The sequence below is a fragment of the Schistocerca nitens genome, chromosome 3, assembly GCF_023898315.1.
Source record: "Schistocerca nitens isolate TAMUIC-IGC-003100 chromosome 3, iqSchNite1.1, whole genome shotgun sequence".
NCBI lineage: Eukaryota > Metazoa > Arthropoda > Insecta > Orthoptera > Acrididae > Schistocerca > Schistocerca nitens.
Window position 1 is genome coordinate 595,645,637 of NC_064616.1, and position 18,476 is coordinate 595,664,112.

An 18,476-nucleotide genomic window follows, 5' to 3' on the forward strand; every position below is an offset into this window, starting at 1 on the left:
TTTTGGTCTGAGTTACAGCACCATAGAATAAAAAGTGAATTATAAATGTACCCAAGCTTAGAGGTAGAAACTGTTCAATGAAAGACTTTTGTAAGAACCAACTTAAGAAACTAGTACATTTAGTCAAGCCCTTTGATGAGATGACTTTAACTGATGCCTTGAAAAGAAGGTTATCTGAAAGATTACAGTGGGATCCAGTTCATGGGCCTTATGATTCACTTGACAAATTTTTTAAATATGTTGAAAAATTAGTAGAGCCATGGAAAGAAGTATTTTGCACAACTTTAGGAATGAGCAACACTGCAGTGGGTGTTGGAATACTAGTCATCGTGGGGAGAATTCTAGGAGAATGGAACTTCCACTATGGAAACCAGGACAATATGGGGATAAAATGTAATTATAATGAAAGAAGGGGAGGATAGGAAAGGAAGACAGACAACAGACATGGGAGATGGTATGCACAAATAGAATACAGTCCCCAGACAAGGTAACAGGGGGAATCATCTGGCAACTCCAAACCATATCAAAAAGGGTCTGCAGTTTTGGAACAAACAGATCAAAATCATAACAGGACTTCCAACTTACACTGGAAACCAAATAGTCAAAACAAGTTTGTAAAACTAAAGCAAGTCAAACATACTGAACATTGGATAAGGCTGCTGGATACTGGGAATTACAGTAATTCATCACAAAACGATTATAGGGTGAAATATGTAGAAGATCCAGATTTGGCTTTAGAGGATATAAATGAATATTTTAACTAAGCTCAGAAAAAGGCAAAAAGTAATTCTGAAGCGAGTAAGGAATGCAATGGTACTCAGTTGGGGGAACTGTTTAACCAAGAGGAAAATGATAACTCAGTGATGAGTGGTATTAGGCAACCAGATACCGTAATAATGATGAAAAAGAAATAAAAGGGTATATGTAGTAAAGTTGAGAGTAATTTTTGTTAAAGTAATTTTGTTAAAAACTCTATTATGGAAAAAAGCCGTGTTGAGGAACATGAAGGTGAGTACTGACTGTTTGTTGAAATAAAGGAGAATGAAATGATAGAACTAAGTGATGATGGCAATTTTGTTAGTTACAAAAAAAGGAACAATAATCGAGGAGTTTGTATTTGAAAGTTAGTTGTTGCCTATCCATTCTTATCAGTCTAAAAAGTAACATGTTCAATATAAATTTCTGTATTAATTTTGAAAGTAAGGGGGAGAAGTTTTTAAAATTTTTGTAGAATCAATTTGGGAATAATATGAACAGAGAATTGTTTTGGAATGAATTAGCAAAAATTAGTTCAACTTTTTACCCAAACTGGTAGAATGATATGAAAAAGAATCTGAGGAAAAATTGTCCAACAAAGAGTAACTAGTTTTGTGTTCAACCCATGCCTGAAATTATAACTAATGAAGTAGATCCTGATGATAGCGTAAAGTTAATAAAAACTAAGGATGATAGAAGTAAATACAATGAAAACCCAGATTTGAGAGTGTATTTTATCACAAATTTTCATAGTTTGACTAAAAGTGACACAGCAGGGAATGAAGAGGGGAAAGAAAGATCATGTAGATTAACAACAGGGGGCATTGGTTAATAAGGAATAGTTTGATGTGGTGGCTGACAATACTATTTTGCAGAATGCTGACAATCAGATGTACGAGGGGGGAACAAGATGAAAATAATGTTAAAGTAGAAAATGACTAGGAGAGTATTACGGGTAGTAATTGTGAAGATGTTAAAGTGAATATTGGTAATTGTATTGAGGTAAAGCACAAAGTTTTGATTTTATGTGATGATTATATTGATGAGATTTCTGAGGGACAGAAAATGGAAAGTAGGGTGTCTAGGGAAACTGTCAAAGAAGGTGTAGTAAATCAGTTGGGAATGTGCATGCACTTAGAAGACAGAAAACAAAAGATTTTCAAGAGTATTATGAAATTGCAATGGAAGAAATATTTCTAACGAAGAATCCTGAGATATATTGTAAAATAAAAATAAAAAATGGCCTGATTGAAAAATGGGACTAACCAGTGGTTTGTTTAATGTATGCTCGGAGAGAAAAAGGGAAGTCAGGAGATAATGTGTCTATCTATTACAGCCAAAAGTAAAAAAAGGGAAGAAAAACGTTTACATGGAATGGAAAAATACAGTATACCTATATTTAAGAAGGAAGTTGTAGAAAGAAAATTAAAGAAATAGAAAATTGGGGAAGCAATAAATACCCAAAATTCAGAAACCTGATAAGGAATGAAAAACTTTAAATTGCAACAAAAATGTGTAATGTATGTAAGAAGTGTGCCTTTATTTAATTACTGACTTCTGAACAGCAGAAATTTCTTTCTTTTGTGACATTTATATTGGTCCTTTTCAAATTATAGAGAATCCTTATCCTAATGTCTACAGATTGGTTTACCCAAAATCTAAAAAATTATTTGGACTATTTAGTATCACCAAATTAAAACATTATATAAAAATGATGAATAAAAACTACATTTCTGTCGAATCTGAAGAATTTTTAAAATTTTTCTGATCCAAATGGGTAAACTTCATACTGCAACTTTTGGCCTGACATTTACAAAATACTTCCTATTGGTAAATACATTGTTACTCAACAGGTTTATTATTCATATAAATTGAAGTAATGCATAACTGTAATTCAAAAAGTTCAGTAATCTATTGGATGAATATTCATAATATGTTCATAAATTATTTTGTAAATCAGGTGACTGCAATTATGCTTCCACTTTCATTGACATGATGTCAGGATTGTACAATTTTTATTTTACTGTGTAGAACTACCATTAATCACAAGATACATCAAAAAATTTACATTGACTCTGTATAATACTTATTTATATCAGTTGACTTTACAATACAGATGGTTTACATTTCCCAAAATGATAAAAAACTTTGTTACATTCTTAATAGAAGTTTTCCTACATTTGTCAGCGAGTAAAAGTGTACAATACATACGATGTTCATTCCCCACATTTGTCAAAAGGACAAATAATATTTCCCTTCTACATACGATGCTTACTTCATTTTTCAGTGAGTAAAATTTCACGGAAAGATATTGCAATCCATCTTTTGACAGAATTAGATAGGGAGTTACTATTTTATTGCAATTACACAATCTAGCACTTAGTGACTACCCCAGGTGGGGGACTTCATTCTTCTTTTCTTGAATCACTCAATTCTTCGACTATCCTATCCATAAATTTAAAAAAATAATGTGATTCTCTTCTACTAAAATTACCATCTTGAAAGAAACCTTATTTTGATATATAATGTAAAATGTTATCTTTAAAATGCGCATATGCTGCATCATTTTATGAATAAACCTCAGGGGTTAAGAGTGTCATTATGAAATGAAGGTTTAACAAGTTTTGCGAAGGATTTTGTTCGTTGTTGTTGTGGTTTTCAGTTCTGAGACTGGTTTGATGCAGCTCTCCATGCTACTCTATCCTGTGCAAGCTTCTTCATCTCCCAGTACCTACTGCAACCTACATCCTTCTGAATCTGCTAAGTGTATTCATCTCTTGGTGTCCCAATACGATTTTTATCCTCCACGCTGCCCTCCAATACTAAACTGGTGATCCCTTGATGCCTCACAACATGGCCTACCAACCGATCCCCTCTACTAGTCAAGTTGTGCCACAAACTCCAGCTTCTCCTCAGTTCTATTCAATACCTCCTCATTAGTTATGTGAGCCACCCATCTAATCTTCAGCATTCTTCTGTAGCACCACATTTCGAAAGCTTCTATTCTCTTCTTGTCCAAACTATTTATCGTCCATGTTTCACTTCCATACATGGCTACACTCCATACAAATATTTTCAAAAAGACTTCCTGACACTTAAATCTATACTCGATGTTAACAAATTTCTTTTCTTCAGAAGCGCTTTCCTTGCCATTGCCAGTCTACATTTTATATCCTCTCTACTTCGACCACCTTCAGTTATTTTGCTCCGCAAATAGCAAAACTCCTTTATTAGTTCAAGTGTCTCATTTCCTAATCCAATACCCTCAGCATCACCCGACTTAATTCGACTACATTCCATAATCCTTGTTTTGCTTTTGTTTATGTTCATCTTGTACCCTCCTTTCAAGACAATGTCCATTCCGTTCAACTGCTCCTCCAAGTCCTTTGCTGTCTCTGACAGAATTACAATGTCATCGGCGAACCTCAAAGTTTTTATTTCTTCTCCATGGATTTTAATACCTACTCCGAATTTTTCTTTTGTTTCCTTCACCGCTTGCTCCATATACAGATTGAATAACATTGGGGAGAGGCTACAGCCCTGTCTCACTCCCTTCCCAACCACTGCTTCCCTTTCATGCCCCTCAACTCTTATAACTGCTATCTGGTTTCTGTACATATGGTAAATAGCCTTTCGCTCCCTGTATTTCACCCCTGCCGCCTTCAGATTTTGAAAGAGAGTATTCTAGTCAACATTGTTAAAAGCTTTCTCTATGTCTACAAATGCTAGAAACGTAGGTTTACCTTTCCTTAGTCTATCTTCTAAAATAAGTCGTAGGGTCAGTATTGCCTCATGTGTTCCACTATTTCTATGGAATCCAAACTGGTCCTCCCCGAGGTCGGCTTCTATGAGTTTTTCCATTCGTCTGTAAAGAATTCACGTTAGTATTTTGCAGCTGTGACTTATTAAACTGATAGTTTGGTAATTTTCACATCTGTCAACACCTACTTTCTTTGGGATTGGAATTATTATATTCTTCTTAAAGTCTGAGGGTATTTCTCCTTTCTCATACATCTTGCTCACCAGATGGTAGAGTTTTGTCAGGACTCTCTACCAAGGCTGTCAGTAGTTCTAATGGAATGTTGTCTACTCCTGGGGCCTTGTTTCGACTTAGGTCTTTCAGTGCTCTGTCAAACTCTTCACGCAGTATCATATCTCCCATTTCATTTGCATCTACATCCTCTTCCATTTCCATAATATTGTACTCAAGTACATTGCCCTTGTATAGACCCTGTATATGCTCATTCCACCTTTCTGCTTTCCCTTCTTTACTCAGAACTGGGTTTCCATCTGAGCTCCTGATAGTCATACGAAAGGTTCTCTTTTCTCCAAAGGTCTCTTTAATTTTCCTGTAGGCAGTATCTATCTTACCCCTAGTGAGATTACCCTCTACATCCTTACATTTGACCTCTAGCCATCCCTGCTTAGCCATTTTGCACTTCCTGTCGATCTCATTTTTGAGACGTTTGTATTCCTTTTTACCTGCTTCACTTACTGCATTTTTATATTTTCTCCTTTCATCAACTAAATTCAATATTTCTTCTTTGCCCAAGGATTTCTACTAGCCCTTGTCTTTTTAGCTACATGATCCTCTGCTACCTTCTCTATTTGATCCCTCAAAGCTACCTATTCTTCTTCTACTGTATTTCTTTCCCCCATTCCTGTCAATTGTTCCCTTATGCTCTCCCTGAAACTCTCTACAACCTCTGGTTCTTTCAGTTTATCCAGGTCCCATCTCCTTAAATTCCCACCTTTTTGCAGTTTCTTCAGTTTCAATCTGCAGTTCATAACCAATAGTTTGTGTTCAGAATCCACATCTGCCCCTGGAAATGTCTTACAATTTAAAACCTGGTTCCTAAATCTCTGTCTTACCATTATATAATCTATCTGATACATTTTAGTATCTCCAGGCTTCTTCCATGTATACAACCTTCTTTCATGATTCTTGAACCAAGTGTTAGCTATGATTAAGTTATCCTCTGTGCAAAATTGTACCAGGCGGCTTCCTCTTTTATTTCTTACCCCCAATCCACATTCACCTACTACGTTTCCTTCTCTTCCTTTTCCTACTATCAAATTCCAGTCACCCATGATTATTAAATTTTCGGCTCCCTTCACTATCCGAATAATTTCTTTTATCTCCTCATATAGCCGCCTGGTGTGACCGCGCGGTTCGAGGCGCTACAGTCTGGAACCACACAACCGCTACGGTCGCAGGTTCGAATCCTGCCTCTTGCATGGATGTGTGTGATGTCCTTAGGTTGGTTAGGTTCAAGTAGATCTAAATTCTATGGGACGGATTACCTCAGATGTTAAGTCCCATAGTGCTCAGAGCCATTTTTTTCTCCTCATACATTTCTTCAATTTATTCGTCATCTGCATAGCTAGTTGGCATATAAACTTGTACTACTTTGGTAGGTGTGTGATTCGTAACTATCTTGGCCACAATAATGCGTTCACTATGCTGTTTTTAGTAGCTTACCCACACTCCTATTTTTTTACTCATTATTAACCCTACTCCTGCGTTACCCCTATTTGATTTTATATTTATAACCCTGTATTCACCTGACCAAAAGTCCTGTTCCACTTGCCACCGAACTTAACTAATTCCCACTATATCTAACTTTAATCTGTCCATTTACCTTTTTAATTTTTCTAACCTACCTGCCCGATTGAGGGATCTGACGTTCCATGCTCTGATCTGTAGAACGCCAGTTTTCTTTCTCCTGATAACGATGTCCTCCTAAGTATTCCCCGCCTGGAGATCCGAATGGGGGACTATTTTACCTCTGGAATATTTTACCCAAGGGGACATCATCATTATTTAACCATACAGTGAAGCTGCATGCCCTCGGGAAAGCTTACAGCTGTAGTTTCCCCTTCAATTCAGCTGTTTGCAGTACCAGCACAGCAAGGCCGTTTCAGTTACTGTTACAAGGCCAGCTCAGTCAATCATACAGACTGTTGCCCCTGCAACTACTGAAAAGGCTGCTGCCCCTCTTCAGGAACCACACGTTTGCCTGGCCTCTCAACAGATACACCCCCGTTGTGGTTGCACCTACAGTACAGCTATCCGAATTGCTGAGGCACGCAAGCCTCCCCACCAACGGCAAGGTCCATGTTTCATTGGGGGGGGGGGATTCTTTTTAAGATGATAATAATGAGAATAATAGAAAACATAATAACAATAATGATGTTAGGCATATGGAATGGTAGGAAGCTACTGATGCTCTGATATGCAATATGTTGTACTTCGGTTTGTGGTCATATAATAAATGGGATCATCAAATTCTGATTTAGAAAGACCATAAATTAATAAAACAAATATGATTACAGGATCTGACACTGGAATGGTGACCAAATTTTAAGTAACAACTTCATGATAGTATAGCTTCTTCCTGAAAAAAAAATTACTAAAACTAATTCATGTTTAGTACCAAATAGATAAATTTATGTAAATTCTTTTTTAAAAAACTCTGGTATTTTAAAGGACTATCTGTACTTAATTAAAAAGTGGAGGATTGTACAGTGTAAAACAAAATGAGCGATTCTTTCATAAATTCATAGTATTTTTCAGTTTACGTGAGAAATCTGTCGTATCTGTTAGTGATAAGGAAGTTATTCAAAATGCCTTTTTCTAAAATTATGGCAAGTATTAGCTAAAAAAAATGCGTTATTCAATTTTGGAAAGTAATCAAGAACCTCTAAACTGAAAATCTAAATGCATTTTATTGTATTTTCGCTGGAAATGGTTTTCATGAAGCTATCTTTTCTTGTGTTACATTTTATACAGTATGTGTACCTAGCAGAATCAAATTAATTGTTATAATTATTAAACTAAAGATAATAAATGTTTCTTTCATTTGTATAAAACTACACTTGTGCCACCTGTCAGTGCATAAGTGAGTAAAAGAAACTAAAGTGCACAATATAAATCTTTTATTAGTATTTCATTATTGCTTATATGAATTTTCTATGCTATTTAATTACTCAGAATATTTTTATGGTTTTGAGAATTCTCTAGGTCAATTGGTAAGTGCTTCAGTGAACTAAGAAAGACATATTGCACAACAAGCCACTCTAAATTTTGTCTTATAAACACAATGCATTTGCTAGATATACATGTTATTAAAATTTGTTTCAAAATGAAGGCTTCCAGAACCTTCAACTGTCAGTAAAAAAAAATTATTTATGTGAAACAACTAATTTTATGGTGATACCTAAAGTCACAAAGTGTTGTACACAATCTGTGTCCAGTATTGTGTTAGCTGGGTATTGTAATCATTCTTGCCTTATTGGAACTTTCGTATGTTAACTGAAATGTTTGATTCTGTATAAATTGTGGCAGACTTGGGATAATTTTCTTACTTAAATTATACAGTCTTCATCTGTAGATATTTCTCAAATATTTGATTGCCAAAGAACTTTTTTTCTGTTAATTTATGTTTATTATTCATATCAATGCATCTTGTAGCATCTATCTTGTACCATGAAAATCAATAATCACAGGTATCAATTTAAATGATGTACATAATATTAAAATGATAAAATGATGAACATAAAATGATGAACATAATATTATTACACTGCAGTTTCCATGAAAACAAAATGTATCTTCATTCACAAATTTGCTAATTTTACTTTAGATAATGAAATCGATCTTGTAAAATAACAGTAATCTACTGTTTTTCAAACTGTCAAAATTTGCAATCGTTGTTATTAACCATTTGGCATGTAAGTCTTCACATACATAATTGTCTCCAAAAAATTATATAAATTAAATCTGAAAAAAATTCATTTGAGGCAGCTGCATTAATACCAGTTTGGAGTACATTCTGTTCGAGAAGGTATGGGAAGCTGGGTTTGTAAAAGAGATACTGACATTTTGGCGCCAAGTGCGTCACAACGGTTTTAGTAGCTAAGGAGTATGATACATGATGATGTCTGTCCACTGTCCTTTTTTCTAGATCAAGAAAGTTTCACTGTGTGTGAAGAACATATAAATAAATGAAGAAAATAGTTAAAAGCAACATAATATTCCAGCCACTTGTCATTTTTACAACCCTGGACAAAATATTCTAACAGGTTATAAAGAAATAAAGATGCCAGCTCAGACACTGAGGCTGACTTTGCAAGATTAGTTCTATTTATCTGCTCTTAGTAAATTACTTAAACATTGTTCATACTATAAAATAGCACATGCTATGTAGTAGTTTCTGCTTGGTTATATAGGGTCAATAAGTAGGAGAGGGCATTATACTGGATAGCATCAAACAATGCATCCCTGAAGTACATAAAAAGGCAAACAAAACAGGACTCAAAATATCATTTGGAAGAACACAATGACAAACGTCATTTATGCCCATACAAACCTTAAAATTCATAACAACACAATATTTAAAACAAATGGTTTTAAATATTTAGGAGAAAAAATAAGAAGAAATACAAAAGAGAAACCAGCCATAAAAAACGATATCCATAGAAAACAGAGTACATAAAATGGAAAGGGCAATCCATATGCCAAAAAAGTATATAACAAAAAATCATTGTTCTGGTCCACAAAACTGAGGCACTATCAAACAGTGGTTAGCCCTGAAACACTATATGCAGCAGAAATATTTAGACTGACAAGATTTGGGGATCTTGAAAAACTGGAAAAAGTTGAAAGATGAACTGTAAGAAAAATATTGCAACTCTGAAGTGTTAGTAATGTTGAATGCAAATTAAGGTCAAACAGAGAGATCTATTTCAAAATGGAAAAGCTAACTGATGTAATGAGGGAAAGACGACTACAGTTTAACGGATACATTAACAAATGGATAAAAACAGAACAATGAAATACTTCTTCAACTCACTAAACAGCTATAAATCCAAATCCACATGTTTCACTGAAATTTACAGAAATATGAAAAACAGTGGAATTAGAATGAACAGAGCACTTTTTAGAGAAACATTCATATATACAGTAAAAGGCTGGCAAGTAGTAGTGCAAGAAAATGCGAGAATGCGTTGAAAACCAGCATCAGGTGTATGGAATGTAATCATTTTTTCCGTTTTCCTAGTGCTAAAATTGATTGATCAGTGAAAGAAAGCAACGAATGCTTGACGAGCTGGAACCATATCCATCGCTGTCCCAAAAACTCTGATAAATTAAAAAACGCGAAAAATAGTCATTGTAAGTGCGAATTTTCAGCTTTAGTTGAAGATGTAATTAGTGAAATTCAGTGTCTAAAGACTTAGTTTTCTCTAATAAACAAAAAGATGAGCAAAACTGATCAGCAGTGCCTGCTCAACAGCTATGGCCTTGAATCAAAAACCAAAGAAAGCTTTCCGATTGTTATTGCTAAAAACAGGTATAAGATTGTAGATGAAATAGTGGAGGATGTAGCATTTAAATCTATGTAAACAAAGAGCAACATTTTAAACTGCAAAAAACTGCCAGTAATAAATTCTAAAAACAAGCCCCAAACCCCTTCGCTAACATAAGTGAATGTGAGGAAACTGTCCAAGATAACAACAGTGAAATCAGTGAAAGTGTGAGGAAGAAACTGGTCCAAGAGAACAACAGAAGAAGCGAGATGAATCAGAAACACAAGAAAGGACGGATTCTAATACACACATCAAAAAACGTTTTGCATCATCTCGTTCCTAGAGTTCTGGAACTTGTACAGGAAACTGGAACAGAGATCAACATAAACATCATTTTCGCTCTTTTTATTGCTCATGAAAATCACACATTGCATGTTTTACCACCATGCAGCGAGACCTTCAAAGGTGGTGGTCCAGATTTCTGTACACATCGGTACCTCTAATAACCAGTAGCACGCCCTGCTGTATTGATGCATGCTTGTATTCGTTGTGGCATACTATCCACTCTTGGGCCAGATTGTCCCACTCCTCAACGGAGATTCCGCGCAGATCCCTCAGAGTGGTTGGTGGGTCACGTCGTCCATAAACAGCCCTTTTCAATCTATCCCAGGCGTGTTCGATAGGGTTCATGTCTGGAGAACAGGCTGGCCACTCTAGCCGAGCGATGTCGTTATCCTGAAGGAAGTCATTCATAAGATGTGCACGATGGGGGCGCGAATTGTCGTCCATGAAGACGAATGCCTTGTCAGTATGGTTGCGCTATCGGTCAGAAGATGGCATTCACGTATCGTACAGCCGTTGGCGCCTTCCACGACCACCAGCGGCGTATATCGGCCCCACATAATGCCACCCGAAACAGGGGAACCTCCGTCTTGCTGCACTCACTGGACAGTGTGTATAAGGCGTTTAGCCTGACCAGATTGCCTCCAAACACGTTTCCGACGATTGTATGGTTGAAGGCATATGTGACACTCATCGGTGAAGAGAACGTGATGCCAATCCTGAGCGGTCCATTCGGAATGTAGCTTGGCCAATCTGTACCACGCTGCATGGTGTCGTGGTTGCAAAGATGGACCTCTCCATGGACGCCGGGAGCGAAGTTGCGCATCATGTGGCCTATTGCACACAGTTTGAGTCGTAACACGACGTCCTGTGGCTGCACGAAAAGCATTATTCAACATGGTGGCGTTGCTGTCAGGGTTCCTCCGAGCCATAATTTGTAGGTAGCCGTCATCCACTGCAGTATTAGCCTTGGATCCGCCTGAGCGATGCATTTCATAGACAGATTCTGCCTCTCTCTATCTCTACCATGTCCGAACAACATCGATTTGGTTCACTCCGAGACGCCTGGACAGTTCCCTTGTTGAGAGCTCTTCCTGGCACAAAGTAACAATGCGGACGCGATCGTACCGCGATACTGAGCGTCTAGGCATGGTCGAACTACAGACAACACGAGTCGTGTACCTCCTTCCTGGTGGAATGACTGGAACTGATCTGCTGTCAGACCCCCTCCGTCTAATAGGCGCTGCTCGTGGATGGTTGTTTACCTCTTTGGACGGATTTAGTGACATTTCTGAACAGTCAAAGGGACAGGGTCTGTGATACAATATCCACAGTCAACTTCTATCTTCAGGAGTTCTGGGAACCGGGGTGATGCAAAACTTTTTTCTATGTGTGTATATGGAGACAGTCACGCTAGTGGAATAGCACGAAACATCGCGATCAGCGATGACGACTTTGCAGCTGTGGCTCACATTCAACCTGGAGCGCCTCTTTCTGCTGTGGTGGAGCCGTGTGTGCAAGGTAGTGAATCTTTTTCATCAAATGTTTACGTCGTAATCATGGAAGGTACAAACGATGTAGCAAAAAATTAAGCAAATGACGCTATCAGACTCATGAAAGTAGCAGTCGGTAAGTTAATTAACACTAAATTACACTCCTGGAAATGGAAAAAAGAACACATTGACACCGGTGTGTCAGACCCACCAGACTTGCTCCGGACACTGCGAGAGGGCTGTACAAGCAATGATCACACGCACGGCACAGCGGACACACTAGGAACCGCGGTGTTGGCCGTCGAATGGCGCTAGCTGCGCAGCATTTGTGCACCGCCGCCGTCAGTGTCAGCCAGTTTGCCGTGGCATACGGAGCTCCATCGCAGTCTTTAACACTGGTAGCATGCCGCGACAGCGTGGACGTGAACCGTATGTGCAGTTGACGGACTTTGAGCGAGGGCGTATAGTGGGCATGCGGGAGGCCGGGTGGACGTACCGCCGAATTGCTCAACACGTGGGGCGTGAGGTCTCCACAGTACATCGATGTTGTCGCCAGTGGTCGGCGGAAGGTGCACGTGCCCGTCGACCTGGGACCGGACCGCAGCGACGCACGGATGCACGCCAAGACCGTAGGATCCTACGCAGTGCCGTAGGGGACCGCACCGCCACTTCCCAGCAAATTAGGGACACTGTTGCTCCTGGGGTATCGGCGAGGACCATTCGCAACCGTCTCCATGAAGCTGGGCTACGGTCCCGCACACCGTTAGGCCGTCTTCCGCTCACGCCCCAACATCGTGCAGCCCGCCTCCAGTGGTGTCGCGACAGGCGTGAATGGAAGGACGAATGGAGACGTGTCGTCTTCAGCGATGAGAGTCGCTTCTGCCTTGGTGCCAGTGATGGTCGTATGCGTGTTTGGCGCCGTGCAGGTGAGCGCCACAATCAGGACTGCATACGACCGAGGCACACAGGGCCAACATCCGGCATCATGGTGTGGGGAGCGATCTCCTACACTGGCCGTACACCACTGGTGATCGTCGAGGGGACACTGAATAGTGCACGGTACATCCAAATCGTCATCGAACCCATCGTTCTACCATTCCTAGACCGGCAAGGGAACTTGCTGTTCCAACAGGACAATGCACGTCCGCATGTATCCCGTGCCACCCAACGTGCTCTAGAAGGTGTAAGTCAACTACCCTGGCCAGCAAGATCTCCGGATCTGTCCCCCATTGAGCATGTTTGGGACTGGATGAAGCGTCGTCTCACGCGGGCTGCACGTCCAGCACGAACGCTGGTCCAACTGAGGCGTCAGGTGGAAATGGCATGGCAAGCCGTTCCACAGGACGACATCCAGCATCTCTACGATCGTCTCCATGGGAGAATAGCAGCCTGTATTGCTGCGAAAGGTGGATATACACTGTACTAGTGCCGACATTGTGCATGCTCTGTTGCCTGTGTCTATGTGCCTGTGGTTCTGTCAGTGTGATCATGTGATGTATCTGACCCCAGGAATGTGTCAATAAAGTTTCCCCTTCCTGGGACAATGAATTCACGGTGTTCTTATTTCAATTTCCAGGAGTGTATTTTTATTATTCCACAGAGACACGATATAATGGAAAAAATCTATTGTGAACATGAAGGTGCACAAGACAAATGGCAGGCTTAAAACAATATGTAATAAATTTCACTATGTGTCTCTGGTAACCATCAGCAATCTAGAAAGAGACCAGCACACAACTCATGTTATGCACATGAACGGAAGAGGCAAGAAGATTGTCAGCAAATTAAATGTTGAGGAAATTAGACGAAATTCTCCAAAAGGTGGTGTAAATAAGTGCATTGCCATGGAATGGCACAACCCACCAAATCAGAATCTGCCACACAAACAGCCACTGCAGGCAAGCCTGGGAAACTTCTAAAGCGTGCTAGATAGTTTGCTAGACCTAAATCATCCTGTATAGTCCAGCAGGAGAAACTCAGACTTAAACTCATACACCAGAATTTCGGTAGTCTAAAAAACAAGCACAACGATCTGGATATTATTACAAGCCTCGATAAACCTGATGTCTTAGTCATAACTGAACATTAGTACACGGAAGACCTAATTAGTATTAGTCAGCAACTCCCCATGAAATTTTGTTTTGCCTTTAGCAGGAACACAGGGCTGGAGGTGGCATAGCAATCTTCACTGTAAAAGCAAGTAATTCCAGTGTTTTTGACGTAAGTGCATTCTGCATAGAGGGAATAACAGAATTTGTTGCAATAGATGTAAAAAGCAGTAGAGAATATACAGCAATTATTGGTATGTATGGGCCACCTGGGGCATATATGGATACCTTTTTCAGAAACTTATCTGATTTGCTGCACATTTTCTGGGTTAAATGTCCCTGTAAATGTTATAATAGGGGACTTATTAACCAGTGACGTCAACTCCAAAAAGCTGCATCGCCTATCGAAGAATTCAATCTGACCGCACTTATCCATGAGCCAAATTGAGAAACTAGCAACAGCAAAGCATGTCTGGATAATACAATAAGAAATATGACCTATCTTTCCTATAGCACATATGTTCGAATTTAGCTATCTCTGAGCACCATGCAGTACAGCTTCAGTTTGATGCAAGTGAGATGCCCTTTGTCATTAAAAAGAAACAACATGTAAGTAAAAGAATTATGTATAATGATAACATCAACTCCATGTTAGCACATGTATCATGATTTGAGAGGACCGAGCGAGGTGGCGCAGTGGTTACACACTGGACTCGCATTCGGGAGGACGACGCTTCAATCCCGCGTCCGGCCATCCTGATTTAGGTTTTCCGTGATTTCCCTAAATCGCTCCAGGCAAATGCCGGGATGGTTCCTTTGAAAGGGCACGGCCGACTTCCTTCCCCGCCCTTCCCTAATCGGATGAGACCGATGACCTCGCTGTCTGGTCTCCTTCCCCAAAACAACCCAACCAAACCCATGATTTGAGAATTATAGCTTTTCCGTGATAGCTTCGCTGCAGACTTCTACTGCTGTTTCGATGCCACTTGCCCAGTGTAGCCACAAAAGTGAAACAAACAAAATATATAAACCAAAGTATTTGTATAAATAATGATGCCATTGAAGCAAGGGAGTAATTAAAATTATTTCATCGTGCAATATTGAATAATATTCAAAACCTAACACTAAAGGAGGCCTTCAAAATTTATCTAGAATGCTATAAAGATTTATTAATACAGACCAGGAGCAACTTAGTTGCAAACAAGCTTCAGGCATCACTCAGTGTTACTACTGGTGTCTGTGGAGTGATAAAGAGTTTTAGACCAGGCACAGACAAATCCTGTATGGACTTTGTTATTGACCACAGTGGGATGATTGTAAAAGACTGACATGAAACTGGTAATATTTTCCATAAACATTTTTTTTCAGTAGGGGGAGGTATCAATGACAAACATAATAACCAGCAGTATAATTTCAAAGGCAATACATCTCCATATAGCATATATCTACCCTACACAAATTGCAAAAAACTTATTACCATCATTAGTTCTCTAAAATCTTCCAGTTCCATAGGGTGTGATGGCCTCAGTACTAATGTATTCAAAAAATGGTTCAAATGGCTCTGAGCACTATGGGACTCAACTGCTGTGGTCATAAGTCCCCTAGAACTTAGAACTACTTAAACCTAACTAACCTAAGGACAGCACACAACACCCAGCCATCACGAGGCAGAGAAAATCCCTGACCCCGCCGGGAATCGAACCCGGGAACCCGGGCGTGGGAAGCGAGAACGCTACCGCACGACCACGAGATGCGGGCACTAATGTATTGAAAGTGTGTAGATAAAATGTCTCACCGAGCGAGGTGGCGCAGTGGTTAGACACTGGACTCGCATTCGGGAGGACGACACTTCAATCCCGCGTCCGGCCGTCCTGATTTGGGTTTTCCGTGATTTCCCTAAATCACTCCAGGCAAATGCCGGGATGGTTCCTCTGAAAGGGCACGGCTGACGTCCTTCCCCATCCCTCCCTAATCCGATGAGACCGATGACCACACTGTCTGGTCTCCTTCCCCAAACAACCAACCAACCAACCAACTAAAATGTCTCTGTACCTCTGTCTGTAGCAGTAAATAATTTAACAGAATCAGGCACCTTCCCAGACAGAATGAGAATTGCCAAGTTAACATCAATCTTTAAAAAAAGAGATAACTGCAGACCAATCTCAATACTTGCTGTCCTTTCCAGAATAGTGAATAAAGTCATATATAACAGAATTATTAACTTTCTCCCCAAGTAAAACGTAATGTTCGAAAATCCAAATGACTTCTTAAAATATAAATCAACTATCACAGCAGCTGTTCAGTTAATTGAAGAGATAATAAGTGCCATCGAAAATAAGCAACATCCAGAATGAGATTTTCACTCTGCAGTGGAGTGTGCGCTGATATGAAACTTCCTGGCAGATTCAAACTGTGTGCCAGACCGAGACTCGAAATTGGGACCTTTGCCTTTCACGGGAAAGTGCTCTACCAACTGAGCTACCCAAGCACGACTCACGACCCGTCCTCACAGTTTCAATTCTGCCAGTAACTCGTCTCCTACCTTCCAAACTTCAAATAAGCTCTTCTGCCAATCTTGCAGAACTAGTACTTTAGTCACAACCTGGGGGATGTTTCCAGAATGAGATTTTTACTCTGCAGCACAGCATCATGTTATGATATATACCTCAACCTTGAGAAAGATTTTGACTGTGTGAATGCTGCTATCCAATTATATAAGCTATGGAACATAGGCATCAGAGGCACTACTCATGACCTAATAAACTCTTATCTCAATAACTGAAAACAGTCTATACTGTTTAAAACCGAAAGTGGTGTTCATAAATCCAAAATCTCTATTATAAAATACGGAGTGCCAAAGGGGTCTGTATTGGGTCCTCTTTTGTTTCTGATGTATGTAAATGACATAAAATATTGCACTCAAAATTCCAAAGCAGTTCTGTATGCGGATGATACGTTCATAATGTGTAGAAAGTTATCATAAAACGAACTAGAGACCCACTCTAATAATGTGACATATGGAATTGTTCAGTACTTTAATGAAAGCCACTTAAATGTATCCAATAGTAAAACATAGCTCATGGAGTTTAACAACAGTAGTTTTAATGATGAGGTTAAACTCTACAAAGGCATTAAATTAGTAAAAAAGAGTTTAGTGTAAAATTCTTTTGTTTATCAATTCAAAGCAATCAAAATGGGACACACATGTCGGCATACTAACATGTAACTTATCTAAGAATATATTTGCAGTTAATACGATTAGCAAGTTCTGCAAAGACGATGTTTTCCTAAAGAGTGCATAACATGCTCTATCTTCCTCTCACTTGAATTAGAAATTTGGGGAGCAGCAACCAAAGCAAACCATAGTAAGCTATTGCTACTTCAAAAAACGGCTATAAGGGTCATCTGTGGAGCAAACTATAAGGAATCGTGCTGTGGCTTTTTTCAAAAACTGATGTACTAACCATAATAAAAATGTACGTTCTTAAAGCCATATTATTTGTTAAAAGACTGCAGCCCAACATCTGTTCTGATTTGTATCAGTACAATACCAGAAATAAAGAAAAAATTTACATTAGCAGCCTCAGAACAGCACTCTATAAAAAGGGCCCACAATATGGAGGTTTAAAGTTAGCCAATGCACTGCCCAGTAAAGTTATGACCCTACCCACGATGAAGCTTAAATGTCAGTTAAAGAAATTCCTGTTACAAAATCCCTTTTACACATTAAACGAAAACCATGCTTACTTACAGAGTAAGATATGATTTGAAAAAAAATATGCAAATAGTGTTAAGCAAACCATTTTTTGTAGTTTAATCATTAAGCAAATTATTTTATTTGTAATATAATCATTTTGATAATCTATGATGTATTCAGAAGAATATATTTTTGTGTGGTGTATCATGACTGTAACCTGTTTTTATACATATGCAATAAATCATTCTATGTTGAATAAAGTATTATTATTATTATTATTTCAGGAAAGAAAGAGATATGCAAAAGAAAGGAAGAGGACATCTGAAAAATAGCAGTGGCACTTTTGAAGGTTGCAGGAAGTCTGGGAGCAAAGAAAATTACAAACATTGAAGCAAAACCAAAGTTGTTTTATTGTGCCACCCAAAAGGGTTATTGGAATAAATAAATGCAAGAAACGCAATTAAGTTGCCTACCGACTGAGTGATGAAACTACTACATATGTACATGGTCTATATCTACATCTGCATCTACGTACAGCTACATACATAATCTATAAACCACATTACAGGGATGGTGGTGGTTGCCTTATACCACTACCACTTATTCCCTTTCCTGTTATACTTGCAAATAAATGAAGGGAAAAGACTGTATACACATCTCTGCATGAGCCCTAATTTCTATTATCTTGTCATCGCGGTCCTTGCAGAAAATGTATATTGCTGGCAGTAGAATCTTTCTGCAGTCAGCCACAAATGCCTGGCACTAAATTTTCTCTATAGTGTTTCCCAAAAAGCAAGTCACCATCACTCCAGGGATACCCGTATGAATTCA

The 18,476-nt window shown here is 38.9% G+C and overlaps 1 long non-coding RNA gene across 1 annotated transcript in view; it reads left to right on the plus strand.

Annotated features, from left to right (window-relative positions):
* Positions 1–18,208, plus strand: part of LOC126248513 (uncharacterized) — an 81,967-nt gene extending 63,759 nt beyond the window's left edge. The window contains exon 3 of the long non-coding RNA XR_007545498.1: positions 17,930–18,208. This is a non-coding gene — a long non-coding RNA (uncharacterized LOC126248513). The remainder of the gene's footprint in view (positions 1–17,929) is intronic.
* Positions 18,209–18,476: the final 268 nt, after the last annotated feature.